We start from the raw sequence: 15,970 nt of genomic DNA, 5'->3' as shown, positions 1-15,970 counted from the left end.
ACATTATAAAGCGTTGCAACGCGAAACGATTGAATAATTTGGAGAGTTCTGTTTTTGTCGTTAAATTTTGTGAAACTACGAAGATTGCTTATATAAGGTATAAAATACATGAACTAAGTGCACTCGGCGGAATAGCTCAGTAGGCTAAAGCGTTTTTACTTCAGCAGGGGTTCCACTGGCCCAAAAAAAGTTGTCGCCACTTTTCCCCGGCGTGAATACTGTCGGTTATTCCACCTTCTTAATAAGAACAATCATTTTAAGAAACCTTACTACATTAACGTCATTGACTATATTATCACTTTAAAAAGTATGTTATTTCATTAAAAAAAAAATAAGTACCTTCATAAGTCTTAATAAGCTTTATTTGTATATAAATAACATTTTTTTCAACTTGATAAACAACACAGATAACCAAAATAATATAATAATGTTAACATCAATGTATTAAACAGTATGCTGCATAAATGTTTCGAAATTAATTATTTAAACATAAAATCACACCAATGTTCATCATTTGAAAGGGAATCAGAAAATAAAGCATCTCACTTCAAATTGTTTAACAGTTATATTTGGTCATTTGGACATGAGATACATCAGCTTCTGTTGTTAACAAGTTTTCTGTTAGTGGTGGATGATTTCCAGGTTCAATTAAATGACTGTTGTTCACGCCTTTTTCCTGACAGAAAGGCCCAGATAATTGCCACAATCCATTCTAGTTGCCTGAAATAACATAAAACATATTTTTACAAACTATAAACATCAAACCAACACATTAATGTCCCTATCTTTAAATGTCCGAATTTAACATATCCGAAATATAGTACATCGAGTGAATGTTTTAAATTTAATTCAGAAATTGTTGTTATCTTAATCAATTTATATCCTTCCCAGAACATTACAATAATGAATCTATTAAAAAGAAATGCTCACAAATACCTGTTGAAACAAGTTTTTATTTGTTGATGTGGAGAAATTAAATGCTTTTGCCAGCCCCATGGTTTTGATTTTAACAAAGAAATAGCGGCCCTAATAATCATTATAATTATTGATCGTCGTGACAGTTTGTCCCCGTGTTACTTAACTTATTGCTCAATATCATAAAGGAGCCGTTAATCCGATAATAACCCCCATAAAACTTGACAATAGCAGTAAAAACACCGTTTGTAACACTTACACGCTTCGGTGATTTCTAATGCACTCTGCACTGTAGGTCGCTTACATCGTCGTAAATCAATATTTACAACTGACAGACGCTGGCCGCTAATGCTCAGTCGCGTGCTTTCGACTCGCAGTACATTTTCGGATAGGATTTTACCGATTTTTTGAAATTCGCCACTTTTAAAAAATTGGAGCCACATTTAAAATTTTAGCGCCATTTGGCGCCAATGGCGATCAACAGCGGAACCCCTGCTTCAGGACTCTGGCAGGACTCCAGGGGTCACTGGTTCGAAACCTAGTCCGGGCAATGTTCTTTTCCTTTTTAACCAGGTTTTCCGAAGGAAAAAACTGGTTATTAGATTGGCGAATGCGGGCGGGCTGGCTGGCTGGCGGGCTGGCTGGCTGGCGGGCTGGCGGAATAAGCTTGTCCGGGCCATAACTATGTCGTTCATTGTCAGATTTTAAAATCATTTGGCACATTTGTTCACCATCATTGGACGGTGTGTCGCGCGAAATAATTACGTCGATATCTCCAAGGTCAAGGTCACACTTTGAGTTCAAAGGTCAAAAATGGCCATAAATGAGCTTGTCCGAGCCATTACTATGTCGTTCATCGTCAGATTTTAAAATCATTTGGCACATTTGTTCACCATCATTTGGACGGTGTGTCGCGCGAAATAATTACGTCGATATCTCCAAGGTCAAGGTCACACTTTGAGTTCAAAGGTCAAAAATGGCCATAAATGAGCTTGTCCTGGCCATAACTATGTCATTCATTGTGAGATTTTAAAATCATTTGGCACATTTGTTCACCATCATGGGACGGTGTGTCCCACGAAAGAATCACGTCAATATCTCCAATGTCAAGGTCGCCACAACTAAAAATAGATTTAAAAAAAAAAAAAAAACTTACAAAGGGGGTTAATTTTTTTTGCTCATTTCAAAAGTTCAGTTTGAGTTTTCTCCCTTTATCAGATTTTTTTTTCACAATGAAAACCTGGTTTTGTGACAATTTTGTCCCTTGTTTTAATTTTATTCTTGATTTTTTACTGGAGCTTTTACGATCTAATGTTTACATTTATCGATATAAAGCATTTAATGAATAAGTTAAAAAATGCCAAAATCTGTGAAAAGGCACCTTTAAAAGCAAAATATGTTGCCATCGACATCAAGTTGTGTGTCTTCTGTGGAAAAATGCTCCAAAAAAACATGCTAAACATCATTATCAAACCAAAAGTTTTGATTTAACAATTCAATCAATCTTATGGAGAATCCGTAGATAGTCTGAGTTGGCTGTAGCACGATTGGTTGATTAGACATGAGATCTATCATGCCAAGGATTCCGGACATAGTTGATGTATAAATTAGCATATTTTCATATTCGGAATACTAGACATTGGCCATTGCAGAATCTTGCACATTTTCATGAACCATTGACATTGAAATTGGATTGATATCATTATTCTGCGAGCTGACATATCACAGAAGTTGTTTTAATGTGTTCATAAGGGATATATTCAGCAGTGTTCTGCCGTGGATGCGCCCTTGCATCATTGGCACAAAAATAAAAGATTTGTCCCCACCCGTTTTCCGTATATGGGTCCGCAGGCGCACAGGAATTAGTAACAAAAACTAATTGATTCAATTTGTAAGTCGGTAAAGTAATTGAGTGAATGTGTAATTAGAAATAATTATTTCATTGGACGTGATGTCATTTTGCAGCCAATGGTAAATTTACTTTGATAACACTTTATTGCATTGGTAAGTTGAGATTATAACAACCAACAAATGGCGGAAAGTGACCGGCCGAAGAAAACAAAATTCATTTTAGTTTTTTTCCTCCTGCAAGTAAAATTAGAAAATATAACGATAATAATAACAACACACCAACAGAGTCTTCCCAAGTCCCAACATCGTTTATCAATGACAAAAAAGTCTCCCCCTAAACATGCGTTCCAAGCAAATTGGCTTAGAAAATTGTCTTGGTCACTGTTTGACAACAACAAAATGACATGCACTTTGTGCATAAAGCACAAAAAAAACGCCTTTACTATCGGTAATTCTTATTATCGAACAAGTACTTTGACACGCAATGCTGAGTTCAATGACCATAAATCTGTTCGAAGTTTTGTAAATATGTTGACTATTGTTTGACAGTTTTAACAAGAGCTGTCACCATAGGATGACATATGCCCCCTATAAACGCTTTGATAGAAGTTATAGCATTTTTCGAAACCTAAACGCAGATTTCGAAACCTAAACGCGGACCCTAAGTTCAAGGTCACAGGGGTCAAAATTTGTGTGCGTATGGAAAGGCCTTGTCCATATTAACATGCATACCAAATATGAAGGTTATATCTCAAGGGACATAGAAGTTATGAGCATTTTTTGAAACCTAAACAGGGACCCTAAGTTCAAGGTCACAGGGATCAAAATTTGTGTGCGTTTGGAAAGGCCTTGTCCATATACACATGCATATATACCAAATGTGAAGGCTTTATCTTAAGGGGCATAGAAGTTATGAGCATTTTTCGAAACCTAAACGCAGATTTCGAAACCTAAACGCGGAGCCTAACTTCAAGGTAAAGGTCAGAGAGGTAAACAAATGTGTGCGTATGGAAAGGCCTTGTCCATATACACATGCATACCAAGTATGAAGGTTATATCTCAAGGGACATAGAAGTGACGGAAAGACGGACAGACGGAGAGTCCGATCACTATTTGCCCCCTTTTCTTCGAAAGGGGGAATAAAAAGTTTTTAAAATGTTCAAGGTTGAATTAGAATGTTACGTCCTGTGGACTGGCTGTAAGAAGAAAACAAGCAAATTTAAGAGTGCAAGTAAAAGATAATTAGTTTCTGAAAATTAAATTCTGTTACAAATATATTTCTGTGTCCCCAGATTTTTCCTTTTTGTCCCCACTTTTTTTAACCCTAAAGGGTCCCTGTCCCCAACAGTAAAGATTCGCGGCAGAACACTGTTCAGGGATATATTTATGATCCATCTGTGTTTATTTATCCAAGAAATTCCATGTTTAACGAGATAACGATCAATTTAACTTTGTTTGACTTTCTGATTTTCAAATAAAATTACATTTATTACAAGTACTTATATATATATATATATATATATATTTATATATAATATATAATATACAATAAAAAAAAAAAAACCAAAATAGATTGATCCCCACGTGGTTGTAGAAGTAGTTGTATAGAAAACTCGTTGATTTACGACAAACAAAACGTCGTCTTTAAACTGATACTTACCAATTAATATAATCACAGTTTGCAACATTGTTTTTATTTTGATAATTTAATCCAAAGTTTTCATGTAAGCAGGTGTTTTTTGTATACTGAACATGTAAACAAATGACCAAGGACCCTAAAAGTCTCGCAAATCTGTGTGAATTGACAGTTTGACATTATCAAAGGAAAGCCGCTTCTTGTCTGAAGGCATAACTTAAGTAAACACGTTCAACGAATGCATAAGGAATGGTTTTAATTGTCAGAACAAAGTCAATTCTCTGCTCACTAATGCATTTATTTTACCTTTGTAGGTAGGTTATTCCATTGATTGCTAAAAGAAGGTGTTAACTATTGAGTTGATAGTTGCATTAAATATTCACAGTTGTATTCTAGTTGCGTCGACATTCAAAACAATGTTTACCAGTAATTATGGACCAAATCAGCAGAGAGACATTCACACATGTTAATCCCTTTTGTCAAAACACCGCAGACAGCAGTCTACACAATAGGTCAGCAGACAAGCTTTGCGTACGTGTTTTCATAACGTCAAACACTTAATCCAGTTCCGCCCAGATGTCTTCTTTAATCAGTCTGCAGTACAATTACTGTAATTACTTTATAATTACTCTACTAAAATACCATCACGATAAAGATTTGGCGTGTTCGATGTGAAATTATTTTGGATAAAATATCAACTTATTCGCTTTAAAATTTTGTTAAAAAATACCAAGGAAACTTTTAACTGAAATCAACAGAATTCAATGTTCTCTGCGCTACAAAGTTTGTATTAAAAAAATCAATACACCCACGCTTTGCAGGAGTATACCTTGACCTTGTACATTGCAGCATAATTTTCGCGCGCTTTTGTCGGAAAATATACATGATGACTGTATATTGGAAGCATTTGTAAACGTCGTGTTAACATTAAAAATCGTAGTTTGTTTCGGATAACTAATTATTCTTCTCATTTGGAAATTTTACGGAACATTTATTCTTGTGTTATATGTGTTATGATATAATTATTAATATTGTCAAAACGCTTAAGATGTCGTATATTCATTCATATTGTAGACGTACCTGTGAATTAAAAAACATAATTTTATACGTATTAATTTTCTATACAATTATCTTTATTATGCCGCCCCAAAATTAATTTTGGGGGGAGCATATAGTCGCCGCTTCGTCTGTCCGTCCGTCTGTCCATGCACAATTTTTGTCCGGGCTATTTCTCAGCAACTAATGACCGGAATTCAATGAAACTTTATGGGAAGCTTCACTACCAAGAGGAGATGTGCATATTATCAGCAGGTTCTGGTCGGATGATTTTTCACAGAGTTATGGCCCTTTGAAATTTTCCATTAACTGTACATATAGTGCAATTCTTGTACGGGCTATTTCTCAGCAACTAATGACCGGAATTCAATGAAACTGTATGGGAAGCTTCACTACCAAGAGGAGATGTGCATATTATCAGCGGGTTCTGGTCGGATGATTTTTCACAGAGTTATGGCCCTTTGAAATTTTCCATTAACTGTACATATAGTGCAATTCTTGTCCGGGCTATTTCTCAGCAACTTATGACCGGAATTCAATGAAACTTTATGAGGAGCTTCACTATCAAGAGAAGATGTGCATATTATCAGCGGGTTCTGGTCGGATGATTTTTCACAGAGTTATCGCCCTTTGAAATTTTCTATAAAAAAAATTATTGTCCCCCCCAACTACTGTGCCCTCAAGACATTTCCTTTTATATCTGAATATATAGTGCAATTTTGTGACAAAAAAAACTTTGGGGAGCATCAACCGTCTCCGACGGTTTCTTGTTTTTATATGCCACAGTATTTAAAAAAAAATTCATAACAATGTTTTTATTTTTTGGCATGCCCAGTAGCACACTGCTAATACGGTGTTGCGCGGCGGTCGGTGATAAGAACAGAAATTGTCTGCATTTACCGACTTGCAATAGTAATACACACCGCGGGTATTAGCTAACTCGGCGGAACACCGCGTTTTACCTCGCTTTCAAACTCCGCGTAAACACTAGCTAGCAGGAAAAAACGCGATGTGAGCACATTTTTGGGGGAAAACGCGTGGACTGTACTGTATATCTATGTGTCCAGTTTGTTGACATTTTTAGTTTAATTCGGAGTTGTCACATAGTATTGTGACCGGGAAATATTTGTGATTGAAATTTTCCAATTACAAATATTTAATAATTGCTTTGTGCTTTTAAAACATGTGTTCTGTTGTTTGAAGTACTTTCTTGGATTGTGTTGTTGTTTTATGTCTGTCACACTTTGCGTTTGGGTTTCGAAAAATGCTCATAGCTTCTATGTCGCTTCAGATGTAACCTTCATATTTGGTTTGCATGTGTACATGGACAAGGCCCTTCTATACGCACACACATTTTGAACCCTTTGACCTTGACCTTGAACTTAGGGTCCGCGTTTAGGTTTCGAAATCTGCGACATTCAACTATTAGTATCTGAAGAAAAAAAAATTTAACAGGCAAAGCAGTATACAATTATTAGTTGATTTTCAATTGAGAAATTGCATTGTTAATGTTTTTATGCCCCCGGATCGAATGATCGGGGGTATATTGTTTTTGGCCTGTCTGTCTTTCTTTTTGTCTGTCATTCCGTCATTGTGTCATTCTGTTCCAAAACTTTAACCTTACAGTAAAGTTTTGCAATAACTTTTGAAATATTGAACATAGCAACTAATAATTGATATTTGGCATGCATGTGTATCTCATGGAGCTGCACATTTTGAGTGGCGAAAGGTCAAGGTTATTCAAGGTCAAAGGTAAAAAAACCCATACAAAAACGGCGCATTAGGGTGCCTTGTGTTTTTGACAAACACATCTCTTGTTTTACTAAGTTTTGGTTTAAATATGTTTCTTTAGAATAATATGAGTGTGTTGTGATTTGTTAGTGTTCATTGTTCAGTGTTGTGTTGTTTATTTTCCATTTCATTTTTCAATAATCATGGAAATAAATTTGATTCTGTGACGTGAGGTTTTGGTCCTATGAATCCCAGTCCAGTCCTGCAAGTTTGTACTTTGGACTGTAAATACTTTTGGGAATGTCCGCAGGCATTTTTTGTGTTTGGTTGAGCCTTTAAAGGTCCTCTTCCCCTTAGAGATGTTTTTAAGGGATTTATTTTTTCCCAACATTTCAAGTTTACCTTGGAAAAGTTCTTTTCTGTCTCTGATTTGTCCATATACAGTGCTTCAGCTAGGATTTGAAGAGGGCAGGGGGGAGCTATAATGTCTATTGGGCACTTTCAAGCACAGGGTATTATGTCAAAAGGGCACTTTCAAGCATGCAGTATTATGTCAAAAGGGCACTTTCAAGCATGCAGTATTTTGTCAAAAGGGCCCTTTTCTGTGCCTGGACATATCCGGAGTGCTCCGTTAGATATTAATTTTTAAATTATTAATAATTGTTAGAATATATTATTTCCTTTATTATTTAACCATGTAAATAACATGTCTACAATGAGTGATAAATAAATATCAATGTAATACAATATTAATAAATTATAATATGTCTAATAAAAATATGAAATTTCTTAGAAATAAAAGGCAGGGCCGAGCCTCGGAAGGGTTTTAACCAGGTTTTCCAAAGGAAAAAACTTATGAGATTGGCGAATGTCGGCGGGCGGGCTGGCAGGCAGGCGAAACAAGCTTGTCCGGGCCATAACTTTGTTGTTCATTGTGAGATTTTAAAATAATTTGGCACATTTGTTCACCATCATTAGATGGTGTGTCGCGAGAAACAATTACGTCGATATCTCCAAGGTCAAGGTCACACTTTGAGTTCAAAGGTCAAAAATGGCCATAAATGATCTTGGCCGGGCCATAACTATGTCATTCATTGTGAGATTTTAAAATCATTTGGCACATTTGTTAACCATCATGGGACGGTGTTTTGCACGAAAGAATTACGTCAATATCCTCAAGGTCAAGGTTGCCACGACTAAAAATATATTTATTTTGAAACAAAGGGGGTTAATTTTAAACAATCGGTTCAGTTTGAGTTGTCTCCCTTTATCAAACTTTTTTTCACAGTGAAAACCTGGTTTTGTGACAATTTTGTCCCTTGTTTTTCCTTCTTTTGAGACCCGCCGAATTTCAGCCCTTTCCCCTAGACGAATTTTTCCCCTCACAGAGATTTTCCCAAATACAATCATATACAACTGTATATATAAAAATAAAAAATAACCTTTAATTATATAAGTAAACCTGATCCAGTGTAGAAAATAGAAAAAATATTGCATAATGAAATGATCTGTTACCTCAAAAAAAAAAAAAAAACAGTAAAATAGGTTAAATTGATTATTTAAGACTTTCCTTATTTTACCCTAAATCCAGCGTTTCACTCGATTTTTCCCCCTCAAAAAAATATGTGTTACCTTGGTATGATTATATTAATCACTGCTGATGTTATCTGCAGTGTGACCACAGCAGAGGTGCCAATACACAGGATTTGTGTGGTCTTTATATTGTGGGCATAAGGTGCCAATAGACAGGATTAGTGGGGTCTTTATACTGTGGGCATAAGGTGCCAATAGACAGGATTAGTGGGGTCTTTATACTGTGGGCATAAGGTGCCAATAGACAGGATTAGTGGGGTCTTTATATTGTGTGCATAAGGTGCCAATACACAGGATTTGTGTGGTCTTTATATTGTGGACATAAGGTGCCAATACACAGGATTTGTGTGGTCTTTATATTGTGGGCATAAGGTTCCAATACACAGGATTAGTGGGGTCTTTATATTGTGGGCATAAGGTTCCAATAAGAATCCAGCCCCTAAGATTGCTTTGAAGATTGGGAGGGGTGGAGGTGGGTGGGGGGGGGGCATTGGGAGTGAAATGAATAATGATTAAACTAGGCCTTTTAGAATTACTTAGTGTACAGCATATCTAAGTGTTGCCCTGATGTGCAACCATCTTAAGTACCGGTACTCAGTTTTCTTGGTCGAAATATTTAGGTGCAAATTTTAGAACCAAGTTCATATTATAATAACAGTAAAACATTGCTGATGTGAGCAATTTAAAAAATTGTGTTAATTGTACATCTTCTTTCTTATGTACTTTTTACTAAGTAAATCTATATAAAAAGCTACATATTCAAGCATCCAAATCTGTGAATAGCATTGCATCCTACTTTTTCTGGCCAGTTTCTGCTAGTTGATTTAAAGTATTCATGGAGAAATTGAAAGAAATTGACTCAAGCTTTTCTATTCAGCTGTAAATATAGCCACAGAGATATGAAAATCAAATTGGAATTTGTCATGGTGTTTTTAACCAGGTTTTCCGAAGGAAAAACTGGTTATTAGATTGGTGAATGCGAGCGGGCTGGCTGGCGGGCTGGCTGGCCGGCGGGCGGAACAAGCTTGTCCGGGCCATAACTATGTCGTTCATTGTCATATTTTAAAATCATTTGGCACATTTGTTCACCATCATTGGACGGTGTGTCGCGCGAAATAATTAGGTCGATATCTCCAAGGTCAAGGTCACACTTTGAGTTCAAAGGTCAAAATTGGCAATAAATGAGCTTGTCTGGGCCATAACTATGTCATTCATTGTGAGATTTTACAATTATTTGGCACATTTGTTCACCATCATGGGACGGTGTTTCGCACGAAAGAATCACGTCAATATCTCCAATGTCAAGGTCACCACAACTTAAAATAGATTTATTTTGAAACAAACTTACAAAGGGGGTTAATTTTGTTTGTTCATTTCAAAAGTTCAGTTTGAGTTGTCTCCCTTAATCAGATTTTTTTAACAATGAAAACCTGGTTTTGTGACAATTTTGTCCCTTGTTTGTATTTATGCCACTATATGCTTTGTAAACATTTACATACATGCTTTCAAACTGACCAACAGATTGTCAATGTTTTAAGGTTGCTGACCTATAAACTCTCAGACTTAATGCTGAGATTACTCATAAGGCTATTATTTATTTAGGCTCTAGGAGAAGTGCCCCCCCCGGAGAACTGCCCCCCCAAAGATTTTTCACTGGGCGGGGAACTGCCCCCTCACTGTTTTTGTATAGGGCGGAGAACTGCCCCCCTGCTGATTAATAAGGGGCGGAGAACTGCCCCCCTGTCAGAATTGATGACCCGGAGAAGTGCCCCCTAATTAAAGAAATAGCGGTGATATATAAAGCGAGTATTATAATGAATATAACGCCAGTAACTTTCTTGCTATTATGTATGGAAATTGAGTGAAATTTCAAAAGTAATATAAAGTTGTACAAGCCATAAAAGTTATAAAACGGCATAAAATACCTACCTCGGCATGGACGTCGTCACGTCGCCAACTTGATAATCACGTGATTTTCGTCAATGTGAACAAAGAAAAACAAATAACTTTTTGCTAATAAAAAGTTTTCGCGGCTGAATTATTTGATATTTTCCCCGTAATAAAAACAAACAATTAGCATGCAATTTAATCCATCCTTATGCCAGCTGAAAACAATAATTTATTTGTTTGTTTTCGCCAATTACGGATTTGGACGGTTCAATATAATAAACCCGTATGCGGCTTTATTCAAAGCTAACAAGTTCTTAACAATTAAGGTCGGTCCGGTCTACCAATTAAAAGATTAAAAGATCGCGGTACTTATCGTTAACGGTAACAAGTTCTCTGCCTGCCTTATTAGCTGCTAATTAAAGCAACTGTTACCGATTTTGTTTGTTTGGCATGTCGACATGATCTGCTCAAAATGCAAACTGCGGACGACTCGACGGTCTGGCGATGCTACCGACGGATAAGATGCTAGAAGACATGAATTAACTAAACAACATAAATAAATTGCTTATAAATTCAACTTCACTTCACTTTTTTCTTCAAGTCAGCTAAATTATTGCCTTTGCCTTGCCTATTAATTTACTTTTTTATATGTCAATTAACTTTTTTTCCATTGGTCAATACTATCTTTATAATGTAAATTAATTCCGATGTAACTTTTCCTCCATAAGTACCGAGTTGCACGTCTATATTTAGTTGCAACACATTGCCAGTATTAACACGCACACGTTTCCTGTGTGGATCTCGACTTTGTTTTGCGCTCTTATTAAAACACGACTTTTACAAGGCATTCATGTATAGTGAGTGGTGCAGATGCGTACCAAGGGCCTTAAACAGTATTATCACATGCCTCTAGACAATTTGTGTTATTCAGTTCGATAAATGGTAATATACTTGTACTGAAATTAAATTGTTACCGGATAAAATGTGTACGGCGATAACGTAAAATTACCCGTAAGTATTGTTTTCACTACGTAACTAATAACTAATATGACACCGGGGGGCAGTTCTCCGCCCCTACAGATTTGATGGGGGGCAGATATCCGCCTACTAAATTCTGACAGGGGGGCAGTTCTCCGCCCCTACCGATTTGATGGGGGGGGCACCTCTCCGCCACCTTTAAAATAAGGGGGCAGTTCTCCGGGGGGCAGTTCTCCGGGGGGGCAATTCTCCGGATACCATTTATTTATGTTCTGTTTTACGAGAGCACACATGAACACATGCTGCAGCGATTTTTTTGCCCAATTAGGTCAGGGGTGGCGAAATCTCAAAAAACTATACTTGTCCACGGACAACAATTTAGGAAATTTAACTTGTCCGTTGCTGAACTACACTTGTCCGTTAATGTTTATATAAATTATAAACGCATTTATTGCTATACCTACACGTGTGCCATTCTAATCAGACCCTACAGTGTACACCTCCACGATAAAATCGTGGCCAGTTTCGTAGAAAACTGATGATGGCAACGGTGTAATCCGGAAATTGTGCATTTCATGCGTAATATTGTCAAAACATTTTTTCATCACTAAGTTTTAACAAAGACTCGTTGAATTAATTACACACAACTGTAAACGTTTTGTTTTATTCTCAAATGAGCGTAAGTAAATGTGTAATCCGACAAACACTTCTGAATTTTTATGACAGCCATTTCAATATGCAACATAACTATCCGGCAAAGCTAGAATTTGTATGAAATAACATGAGAAAAAAATGATGCTAGAATTTAGCGAACATTTTGTATTAATACTGCATTTGAAGACGAACATTCAACATTTAGATACGGAATGAACGAGCAAACCAGTCTGTACACTGCCTATAAAACAGATGGACCGAATGTTGAAAATGCGGCATGCTATCAGCAATTTTTTTGTCCAATTGAGAAAAGTACCTGTACCTACCCGTACCGGTCAAATAGGGAAAATTTAGTCGTGAAAACCTGAAAATTGGGAAAAATCGAGTCGTGAAAACCTCAAATTGGGATATTGATATATTTGATTTTTTGCTCCCAAATACCTTAAAATTGATAACTAAGTGTTTTCAAGCTGTCAATTTTATATTGACCTAGGTTGAAGCCATAAAACTGCATAGGGAAACTAACTAAATGTTGCATTTTCAATTTTTTTTTTAACTTAAATTTGGGATTTTTTGGACAGCATTTGGAAATGTGTAGTTTTTTCGTTATTTACCGGTACTTTATAAAGAAGGAAAAAATTGCTGGTATCTGGTCTCCTATAGAATAAGCGAGACCACTGTGCAGGAGAGTGCCCATATTTTAGCTTGATTGCTCCGCAAATAGCACTGACACTGACAATGTTATCGCATGTCAACATCCGGTTTTGTAAAACTTAATAACGGCTTTAAAACAATCTATTTTTTTTGTATTTCTTAACCCGACTGGTTGTCCACGGACAACTTAATTGAAAACAATCAGTTGCCCGGACAAGCAAATGTACGACTCGGGCATCTCGGACATTTGATTTCGCCACCCCTGTAGGTTAGATATTTGTTTAAAATTGCTGTGCTAAATGTTACAAATAAAAATGAAAGTCATATTTAAAAAAAGAAAGAATAAATTTAATTATTTAAAACTTCAATTTGTAATTGTTTGTTTGCAAACAACTAATTATAACACAACAAGATTTGAGCTCTCTCAGTCATATTAATATGAAATCAAATTGTGAGAGAGGTAAGCAATCACACTCTCAGTCATATTAATATGAAATCAAATTGTGAGAGAGGTAAGCAATCACACTCTCAGTCATATTAATATGAAATCAAATTGTGAGAGAGGTAAGCAATCACACTCTCAGTCATATTAATATGAAATCAAATTGTGAGAGAGGTAAGCAATCACACTCTCAGTCATATTAATATGAAATCAAATTGTGAGAGAGGTAAGCAATCACACTCTCAGTCATATTAATATGAAATCAAATTGTGAGAGAGGTAAGCAATCACCTCTCAGTCATATTAATATGAAATCAAATTGTGAGAGAGGTAAGCAATCACACTCTCAGTCATATTAATATGAAATCAAATTGTGAGAGAGGTAAGCAATCACACTCTCAGTCATATTAATATGAAATCAAATTGTGAGAGAGGTAAGCAATCACCTCTCAGTCATATTAATATGAAATCAAATTGTGAGAGAGGTAAGCAATCACACTCTCTCTTTTAGCGTGGAAGCAGAAGTGTTATGTTGCGATGATTATTAATTCTGCACATACATGCATCTTCTAAACAAAGAAGTTGATAAGAACATAACAAGTTCAAAATAATTTCAAAATCAAAGGGAAAAATTAAGTTGCTTTTTGTGCATAATCAACTTATGAGTAGTTTATGCTGAAGATAGCAGTACCGGTATGCAAATTGTGCTTTGCAGAGATCATCCGTTCATCAAAGTTTTAATGAATGAGCAAGAGCATTTTACACTTTATTATGATTTTCTTTCTTACCTATGGATTTTTTCATTATTGGTCGGTTTTGTTTAGTTTCCGTAAGACAAAAGAGTCGTGTTCTGAGAAAACTCTTCATAATGCATGTGTGTAAAGTGTCGTCCCAGATTAGACTGCACAGGCTAATCAGGGATGACTCTTTCCACTTAAACTAGATTTTCTGTAAAAAGGGACTTCCTTTAAACGAAAAATACCATTATAGCGGAAAGTGTTGTCCCAGATTAGCCTGTGTGGACTGCACAGGCTAATCTGGGACAACACTGTATGCACAAGCATTAAGCCCAGTTTTCACAGAACAAGACACAAATAATATGAACAAGTTGGCCTAATCTCATGAGGATATTGCCCAGTTTGGAAGGCATCCAGGATGTATGGCTATCAAACATGGGGCCTACTATTGGTCATAGACACAGGGCTATCTTGTAGATGTATGTGTGTGTGTGTGTGTGTATATGTGTGTGAGTGTCTTAGACAGGAGCATCTATCCGATCAATGTCAGTGATGCTTTACAGATAATTGATTTACGTATTCTGGTTGCCAAGTCTCGCTAATACAAATAATGTTGTTTGATACAATTTTGGAAAAGGTTTTTTGGTGTAAGTTTGACATTTTGGTTGAAGTGGTCAGGTATTATGTGAAAGTGTACTATAAAATACAAAATTGCCTCATGTTTAATCTGAAATTCTGAATATGGGATTATGATTTTTATAAGAAAGATGGGACGTAAACTTCTAATGGGTATGTCATTGTTAATATGGCAGGGGTTAACGTAAGAAATTGACACTCACTTGCCCGGCCCGGGGCAAGTTACTTTGAACATCTACTTGCCCTCATTAAAAACTGGTTGCCCTATTTTGAAGTCAATTTTTTATTGTCATTTCATCTTTAAAGCATTGATTCACATGCATTATTATGCTAGATTTAATTTCAGCTATATGCAATGTATCAAGAATAAAATAATAATCGTTTTTATAAAATAAAGTTGTCAACAAAATAAAATCTGGACAGTTTTATTTCATTGAATAGTCACTATTGAACACAATACATATGAGGAGTTTATTACTATTAAAATTTTAAAACGGTATACTTGTCACTATACATGTATCTATACAAGTTATGGCAAAGATTAAAAGGGGGAAGGCTTAAAATAGTAGTGTGAAAATGATTGTTCAGAGTTTGAAAATCATGTTGATATCGTTGATGAAGAGTTTCTCACTATTTTAAACTTTGAATATGTAACATACAAGTTATTCACAGTTTAAAATAGTGAAAAACTCTTCATATGCATTCTTAGCAAGTTTGAAACGGTCTGCATATTCAACATGATTTTCAAACTGTGAACAATCCTTTTCACAGTTATTATATACATGTTCATAGACATCACTATCACTAGTATACGCTTCTTCATCCAGTTCTAGTAACTGTTCTGAAATTGTTTCAGTTTGAGTGGTTTTATACAAGAAAATTGGAATAGCACAGTTACTACCAACAAATTTTATCTTGCTTGTTATTATGGAATTTCTTCAAGCCACGATATGTTTGAAAGTTACGCTTTCGTGATTCATTTTCATATTTTCTCTATCTTTCTTTTTCGGTTGTTTTGGTTTGTTCCTTTGAGTGTTTCGAGTTAGTTTTATTAAAAATAGAAAAGATCGGCTGGAGGCTACCGTCCGCCATGTTGAAACGTCTGCCGAGTGAACTTGTTTTGAGCGTTTAGATTGGCTTATACAACGCAAGCGACCAATCAAATCTCGTTTTACTTGTACTTAATAAAAAATATATT

General features: G+C 35.8%; 1 protein-coding gene across 4 annotated transcripts in view; it reads left to right on the top strand.

Moving 5' to 3' along the window:
- The window catches only part of LOC127832460 (E3 ubiquitin-protein ligase MIB2-like), a 78,106-nt gene that overhangs the window by 963 nt on the left and 61,173 nt on the right, over nt 1-15,970 (top strand). The window lies entirely within an intron of this gene.

The sequence above is a fragment of the Dreissena polymorpha genome, chromosome 5 (assembly GCF_020536995.1).
Source record: "Dreissena polymorpha isolate Duluth1 chromosome 5, UMN_Dpol_1.0, whole genome shotgun sequence".
Classification (NCBI taxonomy): domain Eukaryota; kingdom Metazoa; phylum Mollusca; class Bivalvia; order Myida; family Dreissenidae; genus Dreissena; species Dreissena polymorpha.
This window is presented reverse-complemented; position numbering and strand designations above follow the sequence as displayed.